This window comes from Canis lupus, chromosome 33, assembly GCF_048164855.1.
Source record: "Canis lupus baileyi chromosome 33, mCanLup2.hap1, whole genome shotgun sequence".
Lineage (NCBI taxonomy): Eukaryota > Metazoa > Chordata > Mammalia > Carnivora > Canidae > Canis > Canis lupus.
This window is the reverse complement of record NC_132870.1, coordinates 11618457-11634799: the sequence shown is the minus strand read 5'-3', so window position 1 is coordinate 11634799 and position 16343 is coordinate 11618457. Positions and strand designations below refer to the sequence as shown.

Sequence of the window (16343 nt, the reverse complement as noted above, 5' to 3'; positions counted from 1 at the left end):
TGCTGTTTGGTAAATGTTCCTCTGTTTGTTCTTTTGCCCCCTCCTCTTATATGACTTTCTTTTCCTCTCACAACTTTCTACTCTTTTCTCTTTTTTCATTATTTCTCTCTCTGCCTGACTGGATTTCTTCTTAATATTCTAATACCTCTCCCTCACTTAAAAAAATGACTGATGGCTATGAACTTTAGTAAATCTACAGAACAAGAAACTTAATAATGACTGTTAAAACGTTGTTTTCCTTTTTCCAAACTAATTTCCCATCTCTGCCATGATCATACATCTTTTTTACGTTTTAAAGTCAGTGAATACATTCATGTTAATTCATGTTATTTTAGTTCTGATTTTTTTCACCTGATACAACTTTATATTGAAGGGGATCAGCATATGCCACTTTGATGTAATTATTTTGAGTTGAAATTGAGAGTCAACAGATGCAGGAAGAAGCCTTCTTGGTGCCTCTGTTGTCTCATTAAAAACAGAAACTTCTGAAAAATGAGGCTGTCATAAATCCCTTTTCAGGATGGGCCTACTTCCAGAAGAGAGAACAAAAGTAATCCTACCATAAATCAAATCCTCTGTGGCCATGAAGAAGATGGAAAAGGCCATTCACACATTCATAAACAGATATTATCACAAACTTTTAAAAAAAGATTTATTTATTCATGAGAGACATAAAGAGAGAGAGTAAAGACAGAGGCAGAGGGAGAAGCAGACTCCATGCAGGGAACCTGATGTGGGACTCGATCCTGGGACTCCAGGATCATGCCCTGAGTCAAAGGCAGATGCTCAACCACTGAGCCACCCAGGCCTCCCTATCACAAACTTTTTTTAATCTCTAGTTTGTTCTAAAAACCCATTTATCTTTCCTAAAGTAACTTGTTTTTTCTTCTTATAGAAGTCTTTTCTCCACTTCCCTCATTCCCCCACTAAGTTGGGTCAATAAGTCTCTAACTTACATGTAAATAAACCTTTTTTTCTCCTGTTAGTGTGTCATTTGTCAGTTTAATTTGCAGGACCCCAGGAACTATATATAAGAGGGTAGAGCAAAAAGTTTTACTCCCTAGACAGGTCATATGCTATGCATCAATATAGACCATATACTTGTTAATTTTTGTGATTGCAATATCATATATCATGGTTAATGCTGCATTCCCTTCTTGTGGGGCACATTGTTTCTAGGATTTTATTATTTTGAACTCTTTCCTTCCCTTATACCACTTTTGTTGCCTTATATATCTGTCTGCCACAGAAGATATACACAAATATACAAATGCATGATTATATAAGAATATTTAAAATGTGCTGTGTTTGTTGTGCAGATCTTTAGCCTTGTGGAGAAACAGAAAAATCAGGCAGGATTGCCCTCCGAAGAGTGTCTCTTCTCTATGGAGCTGATCTAGATACCAGTGATAAACATTATTGTATCTAGGTTTCTCAGATTATAAACATTTATTAACAGCTGCACAAATGTAATAGGCAATAAAGAGAGGTGGGGTTCGTCTGCCTAATAAAAATACTTCCTTTGATTTGAGTTTTCTTCTCCTAGAGGCTTTTGTGTTACCAGTTCAGTAAATAACAAGTATGAAGAGTTAACAAGGACAGTTTGTCATAGTTACTAATTTTCTTTTGTGCTGTATGGCTTTTAAAATTTGGAAGCAGCCACTGAAGTAGATTTGGCATTTCAAGTTTCTGCTACAAGTGTGATTTTATTTTAAGTAATAGTTATAGGCTCAGTTTATAATATCATTTGGTTTATAATGCTGATTATAAAGCCTTGATTAAATAACTACTGTGTAAACAGCACCATACTGTCAGACTATAAAAGCCTAGAATGAGGCCCTTAACTCTCAGAAGTTTGAAACGGACAAAATGAGAAGCCAAAGCTGTAAGTGCTGAGGAGCTTGTAAATAATCATTGTGAGTCTTGATAATAAAGATATGGAACATAGTTTTTTTTTTTTTTGAACATAGAGTTTTTGACTCTTATTAAACAATTGCTAAGTCTTAGGTTGCATTTAAGCCTTAAAGGAAATTTGGAGCAACTTTTCCATACCCTGGAACATAGAAATAGATTATCACAAATTTCCTTGGATTCGTTCTAGAGAATTCTGAAGATGCCATCATAAACCAATACAAGATGGAAAACAAAGTTTGGGATACCAGAAAGGGCCCTTTCATAATTTTCAATGGCAAAACAAAGAAATACTCTCTATTAATGCCTGTCAGAGTCCTGGGGAATGGTTAAAGATAGGAAAATAGGACTGGCAAAATATTTATCTGTGAACCATCTTCCCTACTTCTCTACTTTTATTAATTTGGAGTGAATTCCTCTCCACTGCCATGCTGCTGATTCTGATAAAAAATCACCTGTAGCTAAAAGACTTCTATTGCTCTTTGAAGAAGGGCGTGATGCTGGCTGTTTCAAAACTTTCTCAGTCTCCAGTTCCAAGGACTTCAATACCTACTTCAACAAGATTGGGGATTAAGGGACACTTGGGTGGCTCAGTGGTTGTGCGTCTGCCTTTGGCTCAGGTGGTGATCTCTGAGATTGAATTCTGCATCAGGCTCCCCACAGGGAGCCTGCTTCTCTTTCTGCCTCTCTCTCTCTCTCTCTCTCTCTCTCTCTCGTCTCTCATGAATAAATAAATAAAATCTTTTTTAAAAAAGGATTGGGGATGAACTTCCATGTGCATTCTTTTTTTTTTTTTTTTTTAAGATTTTATTTATTTATTTATTCATGAGAGACACAGAAATAGCTGGGGATTTCACCGAGGCTCTAAGAGTGATCAGTTTACTCCTAGCTGCTTGCAAAATAATGGCATTGTTAGATAGTGGGCTAAATTAATAGAAGGGCTTCCATTCATTTAGCTTCTGTCCCATGCGTTCTGCTTTAATTTAGCTTTCAACCAGAGATTTGCAAATCTTGTTCCATTAACCCAGGAAGCCCTTAGACATTGTATTCTAACTTTTTAGAATTTGTTTTTTATTTGAAATTGGTGGTTATCTTTTATTCTTTTTAAAAAAAAATATTTATTTATTCATGAGAGACTGAGAGAGAAAGGCAGAGACATAGGCAGAGGGAGAAGCAGGCTCCATGCAGGGAGCCTGATGCAAGACTCTATCCCAGGACCCCAGGATCAGGACCTAGGCTAAAGGTAGATGCTCAACCACTGAGCCACCCGGGTGCCCCCAAGAACTGCAATTTTAATTTGGAAAGTCAGGGTAGGCCTCACTGAGAAGTTACCATTTGATGAAAAACTAGGAGGAAGGAAAGGAAAGAATCATATATATATAAATGAGGGAAGATCATTTTGGGAAGGGAACAGCTAGTGCAAAGACCCTGAAGTGGGTCATGTATATATATTTGAGGTACGGCAGCAAGGAGATAGATAGGTCTGGCTCCATTACAGTTAGCAAAGAGGAAGGTGAGATCAGAGAAGTAGGGTGGGAGATAACAGATTGTAAAAGTCTTTGGTTTTTACTCTAAGAGAAATAGGAAAATATATGAATACACATTGGGAAATCTTTTTTTTTTTTCCTAACGATTTTATTTATTCAGTTGTCAGAGAGTGAGAGCAAGAGAGATCACAGTGGGAGAGGCAGAGGGAAAAGCAGACTTGATGGTGAGCAAAGAGCCCAACATGGGGCTTGATCCCAGGACCCCAAGATCATGACCCGAGTGGAAGGCAGACACTCAACCAACTGAGCCACCTAGGCACCCCCACATTGGGAAGCCTTTAAGTAATAAAGATGTATGTTGTCAGCAAAGCATCCCTAACTACCTCCTAATCCCATACTGCCCAGAGAATGCTGCCATTTTGGGTCATGTTTTTCTGGAAGTTTTTTATATGTGATTATATACATGCTGCCATTTTGGGTCATGTTTTTCTGGAAGTTTTTTATATGTGATTATATACATGGATGGGTACATATAAAAACATGTAGTTTGTTTTGTGAGGATGTGCATCTGTTTTAACCTTTATATGTCTGCATTAGCAATTTCCTTTTTACAATTAATATATATTAGAGATCTTTGTCAAGACAGTACATATATTTCTACCTTTCTTTTAAACTATTGTATAATATTCCATTGTATGCCTGTGCTACATTTTTTAATTTAATATCCTTATTGGTAAAGATTTAGATTCTAATTTTTATCCTTCTTTCCTTCCCCCACCCCCTCTTTTGACCTCTCTCTTCCTTGCTACCTTCCTTCCTTCTTTTCTTTTTTCTTTCTGTATTGCATTACTGTTGTCTTAATATTATATTTAATAACATAAAATTACAGGAAACATGGGAGAAAATTAGAAAATTTAAATTTGTGTTACCTTCTGTCAGAAAAGCAATATGTGTTTCCCTAAATTGGAATGACTTATATTTGCCTCAATGGAAGAGAGCTTCAGTTACTTTGTAAGCAAGGATTTATCTAATGTTTATTGTTCTGGAATAAAGGGGAATCATGAGAGCTTGAGCCCACTTACTCTGAGCCTTGCTAGGAGTTCACTGGGTCACCTCAGCCAAGTTGGCCATAGGTTTACATCAGTAGGAAATAAGGATCCAGGGTCCACAGATCCACAATCTATGCTGGGTTCTCCCTTCTCCCCCTACCTGAATACCAATATGGTACACAGCCAGCTCTCCTGTTAGGTCATGTGTGTTAGTCTTGTTTACCCAACCTTAACATCAGTCAGCACTTGGAGGACAGGTACCATGTCCTACACTCCCTTTTTCCCCCCAGCAGTGTCTAGCTGATTTTTAAAATCATGGTTATTTATTTTTAATATATGGCTTAATTATCCTTAAAATTGTATTTGGGAAGTTAGCTCTATTTGGTTTAGAATAAACCTTGGGATGAAATTTCTGCCACTCTATGGATTTGTCAGAACTTCTTTTAAATGTACCATTGATTCGGAAGTTTGTAACTTTGCACTGGTTGCTTTTTACCTTTAGGCCTTGCTTAATACAGACTATTGCATACTACTAGTATAATGCACACGGTCCTTGCTTAATTACATTCCAGGCAAGATACAGGTACCTCTGCTTTGCCCATATACTTACATCACAGCCAAATGATCAACTGTGCAATAACTAGGGAAATTATCACACAGGATCACAGTAATATCACATAAACAATTTTTCACCCTTATTCATGTTTATGATAAAGAATAAAATGACATTTGAATCCTCACTGGTCCCTAGGGGGTGTCAATAAATGCTAGTTTCTCTTCTCTCTTCAAAATGAAATAATCAGCTTTATGAATTTATTTATTTTTGAAAGATTTTATTTATTTATTCATGAGAGACACAGAGAGAGAGGCAGAGATACAGGCAGAGGGAGAAGCAGGCTCCATGCAGGGAGCCTGATGTGAGACTTGATCCTGGGACTCCAGGATCACACCCTGAGCTGAAGGCAGGCGCTAAGCTGCTGAGCCACTCAGGTGTCCCATGAGCCTTATGAATTTAAAAAGTAGGGGCACCTGGGTGGCTCAGTTGGTTGAGCATCCAACTGTTGATTTCAACTCAAGTTGTGATCTCACGGTATGGTACTGAGCCTTGTGCTGGGCTCCATGCTGAGTGTGGAGTCTGCTTAAGATTCTATCTCTCCCTCTGCCTCCACCTCTCCACTCACCCCCCCACCACTTGCTCTCACTTTCTCTAAAAAAATAAAATAAAATAAAAATTAGAACATATTTTTTAAAAGTCCAGGTATATCCATAGAGAAGGCAGAAATTTTACTGCAAGATTTGTTCTAAACCTTGTTTCTGGCTGGAATAAAGAATAATAATATATTTCAAATATGCAAAGTTATGTTATGTGATTAAAATGTAAATTTATTTACAAGAGTTATCTATGTTCTTCTTGTCATTATATATTTTTTCTCCAGGGGTTCTTAACTACAATTACAACCATAAGAGAGGAGAGGTCCCCTCAGATTAAGAAGTGATCCTCACATTAAAAACAAACAAGGGTACCTGGGTGGCTCAGTTGGTTAAGTCTCTGCTTTTAGCTCATGTCATGATCTCAGGGTGCTGGGATTGAGCTCCACATTGGGCTCCCTGATCAGCAGAGAGTTTGCTTCCGCCTCTCCCTCTGACCCTCCTCCCTCCTTGTGAGCTCTCTCTGTCTCAAATAAAAAAATAAAAAATAAAAATAAATAAATAAAATATTTAAAAACAAACAACAAGGGATGCCTCTGTGGCTCAGCAGTTTAGCACCTGCCTTTGGCTCAGGTCATGATCCCAGGATCCCGGGATCGAATCCCACATCAGACTCCCTTCAAGGAGCCTGCTTCTTCCTCTGCCTTGTGTCTCTGCCTCTCTCTGTCTCTCATAAATAAATAAATAATAAAAATCTTAAAAAAACAAAACAACAAGCAAACCCTAGAGGAGCTATTTCTTTCTTTCTTTTTTTTTTTTTTATGGAGTTCAATTTGCCAACATATAGCATAACACCCAGTGCTCATCCCATCAAGTGCTCCCCTCAGTGAGGAGCTATTTCTTTATGATTATAGAATTTCTGTTTGGCGTAATGAAAAAGTTTTGGAAATGGGTGGTGGTGGTAGTTATATAATAACATTGGCATGAATGCAATTCATGCCACCGAACCAAACACTTAAAAAATGGCTAAAATGGCATATTTTATTATTTTACCACCATAAGAAATGATAAAAATAAATAGGTAGACTTTCTTCACAACATCAAGATTTTTTTAAACTTTCACTTCAATAAATATTTATTGAATGCCAGGGGAAGATGGAGGAAAACAAATATATTTATTGAGTGCATGATTTGTGCCTAGGTATGAACAAAAGTAGGCTCAGGATGGTGACTTAAATATAAAGAGAACTTACAGCATGGCAAGCTCAGTCATTGGCATTTCCTGTATCTCATGATAGTATCAGGCCATCTCTGTAAGGCTGGTATCATTTTTGTCACCCTTTTATAACTGGGGAGGCATGGGTGAAAACACTTGTCAAGACTCGTAAAAAGAGGGACCAGAAGCTCTTGGTAAATGTCCTATTATTTCACTTGACTTCATCATGTTTTCACAATATGAAATGCCTATTTAATACGGTCTTATGTTCCTATTAAGTTTCTGGGATAGAAAAGGAGAACATTAGAAGGCTAGCATGTTCTAAATATAGCTGCTCTCTCCTCTTCCAGTCTCTGGGGGGGGGGGGGGGGGTCTTTGCCCTGAAACCTAACGCTGTCTTTGCTTTGGTTTCTTTCACTTCCTTTTGAATCTGTTATCTTCCTTCTTGGACTCTTTTGCCAGAAGGCAGGGCCTATGAGAGGAGACCCTCAATTTCGTCAGAGCTAGCAAAAGACAGGAAGTTTATGCAGAGCAAAACTATTTGCTAGAATTGCTTTTGATCCTCAAGCTCTTGGTAGTGTCTGAGATGCTGTCACCAGGATTCTGTTGCACAAAGAGAAAGATAAAAATATCTCTCTGATGGGTGCATTTTCTCTCTTTCCCATCCTCTTGCCAGGAACGCTGGAAAAGGCTCCCAGGCTGATTGGAGGCATTAGGTCGTCGCTTTGAATCTCAGTGTTTGAGAAAGAAATGTGGGTAGTACCCGGCTCCTGGTGGAGAAGAAAGGAACTCAGGGCGATAGGAGAAGCCTCGACTGCACCCTGCCCATTTCCTCCAGGCTAGTGTATTTGGAAAGCCTCAGTCTTCCTGGTCATTGCAGGACCACGCTGAGGGGCCGCTGCATTTCCTCTGATTCTTTCCCTTGCCCCCGAGGGCTGGCAAAGGGAAGCTCCTGGAACTTTAAGGGACATGGATCTTGGGCAGAAGTCTCTATAGGAAAACGTACAAGGGTAGAAGTCTTCTCCATATCGCCACTGCCTCTCTTCCAAGGCTGGGGCTGCTTCATCACACGTCCTAACTGAAGTGAGTTGTCTGTTTTTATTTTTTCAAGTGTTCTGAGTAGAGAATCTTGATTCGTTTTTGGTATGCTTCTTAACAAACCTGTCACTTAAGCCAGTACTTCTCATACTCCATTGTGAATATGAATCACTTGGACATTTAGTTAAAAAGCAGCAGAATTCTGTGGCCCTGGTTTGGGCCCGAGACTGCATTTCTGACAAGTTTGCAGGCAATCTCAGATCTGTTAGTCCGTGAACCATGCCTTGAGTAACAAGGGTGTAAATCCTCTGGGTGTTTTTTTTTTTTTTTTGCTGTTTTTTGGGGAAAAGAATTGGGGGTTGCTGGTGGAATGAAGGTATTTAACCAAGAATGTGATTTATGTAGAGCACCTGAAAAGAAAATCAGTCACCATTCCTGCCTGGTTGTATCTGCTTTAATGGACTATCTCTAAAATTTGGGGTTTCTGTTAAACAGTTCCTAGATGTGCTAAGCCAAGTCATCCCTAGTGAGAGAGAATGTTGGGCTGCTCTTTAGACTGCATGGATCACTTTGAGTAGAGCTAGAAATCCTTTAATTTTTGCAATTTAGGGTATGAGGTGTCCTATCACACCTCAACTGGTACAGCTAGTGGTCACTTTGAACATTTCGGTTTCAATGAAAAACTATGCATGCTAGAAAAATAATGGTGTTTTGCACCTATCATTTGGAGGTAAAGATTGTAAGGCGTATGAGTCTACTACATGGTTTAAAGTCAATTCAAGTAAGGAATATAATGAATATGTTTTATATTCTTATGAGAGGCCTTTAAGTTCTCCTGGTACTAGCTCCCTCTCTTAAATGATACACATTTGGGGATCCCTGGGTGGCTTAGCGGTTTAGCACCTGCCTTCAGACCAGGGCGTGATCCTGGAGTCCCCGGGTCGAGTCCCGCCTCGGGCTCCCTGCATGGAGACTGCTTCTCCCTCTGCATGTGTCTCTGCCTCTCTCTCTCTCTCTCTGGGTCTCTCATGAATAAATAAATAAAATCTTTTTAAAAAAATGATACACATTTGGGACGCCTGGGTGGCTCAGCGGTTGAGCGTCTGCCTTTGGCTCAGAGCTTGATCCTGGGGTCCTGGAATCAAGCCCCACATGGGGCTCCCTGCAGGGAGCCTGCTTCTCCTTCTGCCTGTGTCTCTGCTTCTCTCTGTGTCTCCCATGAATAAATAAATAAAATCTTTAAAATAAAATAAATGGTACAAATTTATCTGAAAGTCACTTTTAATCCAAGAGAGACAAGCTAAGAGGAAAAAAAAATGAATATTAGATAGGAAGTCTACCTATTCTGTCCCTAGTTGAGGGGAGAAAATAGCAATGGAAAAAAGTGGGAAATAAAGACTGTGGTGGCCTGGGATGTCTTAGCTACGTGAAATGAATAAGGAAACCCCAGTCTAGAAATAGAATTCTTATCCACACTGGCATGGGAGTTCTTCCAGAATAGTAGCTCATGTCTTCCTCAGCAGGAGAAATGTACTTGAAACAGAATAAATTGTAAATTGTGCTGTTGTGATGAATGAACATGCTAAAACTATTTGTCATTAAGTTTAGGAGTATGCGATGAGATCAAAGTTCCGAGGAATGTGCAGGCCTGGTGAAGCACGATAGGAACCCATTAAACCATCCCAGAGATAGGGGAATTGCTTCTGTTTGAAATGAGCTTCAGATAACACTCCTTTTAATTATGGGGTATCACCAGAGGTGTTACTGAAAGATAACAACCTGTGTGGCACAAACATTGACCAATCAGCACAGAAGCTACTGTAAAGAGCCCATACAACAGCAGCTGCTAGGCAGTAAGAATGTTCAGGACTGTACATTGGCCTCAGCTATTATAGGTCTTTTTTTTTTTTTAAGATTTTATTTACGTATTTGAGAGAGAGAGAGAGAGAGAGAGCGCTTGCACATGAGAGCAGGGGGAAGGGGAAGGGCACAGGGAGAGGGAGAAGCAGACTCCCTGCTGAGCAGAGAGCCTCATGTGGGGTTGATCCCAGAACCCTGAGATCATGACTGGAGCTGAAGGCAGAGGCTTAACCAACTGAGCCACCTGGGTGCCCTGATATTGTATGTTTTAATTAAACTTTCTGTGGGGAGGAGACATTATAAAGCTACAGATGAGTTCAGGGATATTAATGGTATCCCTGCCACCATCTGCCAAAGCTCTGGCAGATGAGGCCACTTCCCTCTGTTCTCTCTTGTCAAGCCCAGAACAACCCTCATCGAAGCTGTGTATCTCTAGCAACCTACACTAAAGAGAATTATTGTAAGTCACTACAAGATTCAAAATCCTACCCATTTCCTGAGTAGAAGGGAAGATGCATATATTCTGTTGTAAAGAGTTACGGCAAGGGATCCCTGGGTGGCTCGGCAGTTTTGCTCCTGCCTTCGGCCCAGGGCATGATCCTGGAGTCCAGGGATCAAGTCCTGCATCAGGCTATCGGCATGGAGCCTGCTTCTCCCTCTGCCTGTGTCTCTGCCTCTCTCTTTCTCTCTATGTCTGTCATGAATAAATAAATAAAATCTTAAAAAAAAAAAAGAGTTACAGCAGAAAATGAAACTTGATCACGATGTTATCCTTCCATACAAAGCATTGTTGCATACGTTATCCCATTTGATTTTCACAACTGTCATAGGGTACAGGTCAAGGAACTTATTATTTTAACCTGTTAATGAAGAAAGTCAGACTCTGGTTAAGCAGTTTGCTACAAGGCACATAGCTGGTTAGTGGGCGTGCTGGATTTGCTCGTGGTTCAGGTTAACCTTGTGCTCTTCTTGCTCCTCTCAATCATTCTCTCAGGATCTTTGAAAACCTATATTGTTCTGTACTAGGTCTGTTTTCTTTTTATGTCATAATTTGAAAACTTTGTACATTGAAAATAATTCTGTTTCTACTTCTTTTGTCAAAATTGTTTTTATGTTTGTCTTAAGCTTTGCCTTCATTAAGACCTTTACCCCACAGGAGTAAATGTTTTAGGGCAGTGGGTCTCAGACTTTATCATTCTTTCTTTTTTTTAAGATTTATTTATTTATTCATGAGACACACACACACACACACACACACACAGACAAACAGACAAACACAGGCAGGGGGAGAAGTAGGCTCCATGCAGGGAGCCCGACCTGCAACTCGATGCCAGGTCTCCAGGATCACACCCTGGACTGAAGGTGACGCTAAACCGCTGAGCCACCGGGGCTGCCCAGACTTTATCATTCTTAAAAATCACCCAGGGATGGGCACCTGGGTGGCTCGTGGGTCCCTAATGAATGTTTGGTGAGTGAATGAGTGAGAGAGAATCCATCAAATCCTCCTTGTAGTCTACAAGTTTCTGTGATCTGGCCCTGACTTATCCTTGTAACCTCATCTCTCTCCTCTCTCACCTTTATTCTGATCACACTGGCCTTCAAGCCTTTGAAAATGCTCAACTGTGACCTCTAGTCCAAAGAGTGTCAAAACACTGCCTGTGGGGCAAATCTGTCCTACCATCTATTACGATAAAGTGTTATTGGGGCACCTGGGTGGCTCAGTCGGTTAAGTGTCTGCCTTTGGCTCAAGGCGTGATCCCAGGTCCAGGGAGTGAGTCCTGCATTGAGCTTCCTGTGAGGAGCCTGCTTCTCCCTCTTCCTGTGTCTCTGCCTCTCTCTGTGTGTCTCTCATGAATAAATAAATAAAATCTAAAAAAAAAACAAAAAAAAAACCCTCTAACTTCAATAAAACTATAGTAATTAAAAAAAAACCTGTGGTAATGGCATAAAAAAAAATACAGACCAATGAAATGGAATAGACAGCCCTCAAATAAACTCTCATGTATGTGGTCAAACGATTTTTGACAAGGATGCTAAGACCATCCAATGAGGAAAAGAGTCTTTCCCACAAATGGTGCTGGGAAAAGTGGATAACCACATGCAAAAGAATCGTCAGACCCTCATCTTATACCATATACAAAAATTAAGTCAAAACGAACCAAAGACCTAAACATAATAGCTAAAAGTATAAAACTCTTAGATAAAAACATAAGGGAAAAGCCTCATGACATTGGATTTGGCGGTGATTTCTTGGGTATGACACCAAAAGCACAGGCAACAAAACAAAAACTAGATGAATTGGGCTTCTTCAAAATTAAAAACTTGCATGTCTCAAAAGACATTATTAAAAAAAGTGAAAAGACAACCCACTGAATGGGAGAAAATATTTGCAAATCATATATCTGATAAGGGGTTAATATCTAGAATATATAAAGAATTCATATAGCTCAACAACAAAAGCCAAACAACCCAATTTTAAAAGGACAAAGGACTTGAATAGACATTTCTCCAAAGATGATATAAGCATGTGAAAAGGTGCTTAACATCACTTATCATGAGGGAAATATAATGAGATACCATATCATACTCACTAGGATGGCCATAATAATAATTAAAAAAAAAAGGAAAATAACAAGATTTGGCATGGATATGAAGAAAGTGGAACCTTCATGCTTTGCTGGTAGGAATGTGAAGTGATGTAGTGCTATGGAAAACAGATTGGTGTTCCTTAAAAAATTAAACATAGTGTTACCATATGATCCAACATTTCCACTTCTGATAAGGGATTAATATCTAGAATATATAAAGAATTCCTATAGCTCAACAACAAAAGCCAAGCAATCCAATTTTAAAAGGGTTGAATATTGAATATTAAAAGAATCGAAAGCAGGCAGGCACTCAAATAGAAATTTGTACACTTGTATTCATATCAGCATTATTCACAAAAGCCAAAAGATGAAAGTGATTCAAATGTCTATCAATAGAAGAATACACTAAATATGTATTATAATGGAATTTTCCATTATAATGGAATATTCGTTTAAAAAATCCTGACACATGGATGAACCTTGATGACATTATGCTAAGTGAAATGTGCTAGTCATCAAAGGATAGATACTGTATGACCTATACACTTATATGATTCCTGCAGGAGTCAAATTCATAGAAACAGAAAGTAGAATAGTGGTTGCCACTGGGGTGAGGAAGGACTGAATCAGTTTAGCAGGTACAGATTTTCAGTTTGGGGAAATGAAAAAGTTCTGGAGATAGGTGGCGGTGATGGTTGCACAACAATGTTAATGTACTTAATGTCACAAAACTCACTCAAAAGTGGCAAATTTTATGATATAGATATTTTACCACAGTGAAAAAAAACAGGTTTTTGCATGACTGGTTCTTATTCTTCAGTTTTCAGCTCAAATGGTATTTCCTCAAGGAAGGCTCCCATTATTCTATGTAATTTCCTTATATGACATATCACTTTCTGAAAGGGATCATATCTATATCTATTTATCATTTGTCTTCATTAGAATGTAAACTTCCTAAGGATAAGGCCTTTGTCTAATTCAAAGCTATATCCTAAGACTTGGTTCTTGGCACATGGTAGATGCTTAATAAATATTTGTAGACTAAACTACAGTTGACCCTTGAACAACATGAGTTTGAACTGTGTGCGTCCACTAACATATGGATTTTTCCAAAAAATATATTGGAAAATTTTTGGAGATTTACAACAATTTGAAAAAACTCACAGATAAACTGCATAGCCTAGATATATCAAGAAAATTAAGAAGTTAGATATGTCATGAATGCAAAAAAATATATGTAGATACTATTTTGTAATTTACTATCATAAAATATACACAAGTCTATTATAAAAAGTTAACATTTGTCAAAATGAATGTGCACAGGGGTGCCTGGGTGGCTCAATTGGTTAAGCATTCTACTCTTGGTTTCAGCTCAAGTGGTGATCTTAGGGTCATGAGATTGATCCGTGTCCAGGCCCACACTCAGTGTAGAGTCTCTCTCGCTCCCCCTCTTCCTCTGCCCCTCCCCTTACTCTCTCTCTCAAATAAATACATCTTTTTTTTTTAATTTTTAAAAAATATTTTATTTATTTATTCATGAGAGACACAGAGAGAGAGGCAGAGATACAAGCAGAGGGAGAAGCAGGCTCCATGCAGAAGCCCAACGTGGGACTTCATCCCGGGTCTCCAGGATCATGCCCTGGGCCAAAGGCAGGCGCTAAACTGCTGAGCCACCCAGGCATCCCAATAAATACATCTTAAAAAAAAAAAAAAAGTATGTGCACTGGGATGCCTGGGTGGCTCAGTGGTTAAGCATCTGCTCAGGGCATGATCCTTGGGTCCCAGGATCGAGTCCTGAATCAGGCCACCCGCAAGGAGCCTGCTTCTCCCTCTGCCTATGTTTCTGCCTCTCTCTGTGTGTCTATTATGAGAAAGTAAATAAAATCTTTAAAAAAACAGTATGTGCACAAACACAGACCATACATGATGCCATTTGTGATCAAGAGAAATGTAAGCAAATGCAAAGATGCAGTATTAAATCATAACTACATAAAATTAACACTAGTACATACTATACACTGCAAGAATTTTATAGCCACCTCTCTTAGCTATGGTGGTGAGCTCGAGTGTTGCCAATATCCATTTAAAATGCTGTGTTAGGGATCCCTGGGTGGCGCAGCGGTTTGGCGCCTGCCTTTGGCCCAGGGCGCGATCCTGGAGACCCGGGATCGAATCCCACATCAGGCTACCGGTGCATGGAGCCTGCTTCTCCCTCTGCCTATGTCTCTGCCTCTCTCTCTCTCTCTGTGTGTGAATATCATGAATAAATAAATAAAATTAAAAAAAAATGCTGTGTTAAAATAATAATCTCTGTATGACCCGTTTGTCTCTCCAGTATATTGTGTATCACAGTAAAATGTATTTTCTCACAGTTCTCCCATATTTTTCACCATGCTTAGTGCAGCATTGTAATCCTTGAAAAACACTATGGGACTCATATGAAGTGCCACTGATGATGCTCAAAGTGCTTGCAAGAAACAGAGGAAAGTCAGGATATTACAAGAAAAAGTTGAGTTGCTTGATATGTACTGTAGATTGAGGTCTGTGGTGTGGTTGCCTGTTATTTCAAGATAAATGAATCCAGCATAAGAAGCATTAGAAAAAAAGAAAAGAAATTTGTGGGGATCCCTGGGTGGCTCAGCGGTTTAGCGCCTGCCTTTGGCCCAGAGCACGATCCTGGAGTCCCGGGATCGAGTCCCACATCGGGCTCCCGGCATGGAGCCTGCTTCTCTCTCCTCCTGTGTCTCTGCCTCTCTCTTTCTCTCTCTCTCTCATAAATAAATAAATCTTTAAAAAAATTTTAAAAAATTTGTGAAACTGTCACTGTCGCTATACCAGTGAGGGTGAAAACTTGGCACTTTGTGCAAAATACCTTTTTACCTCATTTTGAAAATGCAGCTCTTATTTGAGTACAAGATTAGTATACGAAAGGTATACCTATAGGCTCTAATATGATTCTAGAAAGTGGGGTCATTATATGACAACTTATAGCAAAAGGAAGATGAAAGATCTAAAGCTGGAGAACTTAATGCCAGCAAAGGATGGTTTGATAATTTTAACAAGAAGTTTGGCTTAAAAGATGTCAACAGGAGAAGGAGCTTCTGCCAACCAACAGGCAGCCAGGTGAGTTCTCAAACCCACTAAGAAAATCATTGAGGAAAAAAAATATCTGCCTTAACAGGTTTTTAATGCAGACCAAAGTGCCCTATTCTGAAAAAAAGTGTCACAAAGGACATTTATTACTAGGGAAGAAAAGCAAGCACCAGGATTTAAGGCAAGAAGGAATAGGCTAACTGCTGTTCTGTGCAAGTGCAGTGGGGGTTTATGATCAAGACTGCCTTATCTATAAAACTGCTAACCCTTGAGCTGTGAAAGGGAAAGATAAACACCAGCCACCACTGTTTTGGTTGTACAAGAAAACCTAGACAAGGAGAACCCTTTTTTCTGGATTGGTTCCATCAATGCTTTGCTCCTGAAGTCAGGAAGTACCTTGCCAGGAAGGGACTGCCTTTTAATGTTCTTTTGATTTTGGGCAATGCCCCTGTCCACCCAGGACCCCATGAGTTCAACATCAAAGGTGTTGAGGTGGTCTACTTGCCCTCAAATTCAATCTCTAGCTCATGGCACCATAAGGACCTTTAAGGCTCATCACGCATAGTACTTTAAGGAAAGGATTGTCAACACTATGAAAGAGAACTACAAGAGAGAGCACATCATGAAAGCCTGGAAGGATCACCCCACTGGAGATGCCATTGTTGTTATAGAAAAAGCCATGAAAGCCATCAAGCCCCAAACAATAAATTCCTGCTGGTGAAACTGTGCCCAGATGCTGTGCATAACTTCACAGGAATTATAACAAAGCCAATCAAGGAAATCATGAAAAAGATTGTGGATATGGATATGGGGGGGTGGTGGAAAAGTGGAGGAAGGTTGTGGTAAAGGGTTTCAAGATCTGGATCTTGGAGAAATTTAAGAGCCAATAGACACCACACCAGAGAAATTAACAGAAGATGACCTGATGGAGATGAGTGCTTCCAAACCAGTG

General features: G+C 39.5%; 1 protein-coding gene and 1 long non-coding RNA gene across 2 annotated transcripts in view; one reads left to right on the top strand and one right to left on the bottom strand.

Annotated features, from left to right (window-relative positions):
- Positions 1 to 16343, bottom strand: part of LOC140623924 (uncharacterized) — an 88103-nt gene that overhangs the window by 24827 nt on the left and 46933 nt on the right. The window lies entirely within an intron of this gene.
- ABCG2 (ATP binding cassette subfamily G member 2 (JR blood group)) overlaps positions 7345 to 16343 on the top strand; it is a 138090-nt gene continuing 129091 nt past the window's right edge. Inside the window, exon 1 of the mRNA XM_072810677.1 lies at positions 7345 to 7895. The gene's annotated coding sequence lies outside the window, so the exon portion shown is untranslated. The remainder of the gene's footprint in view (positions 7896 to 16343) is intronic.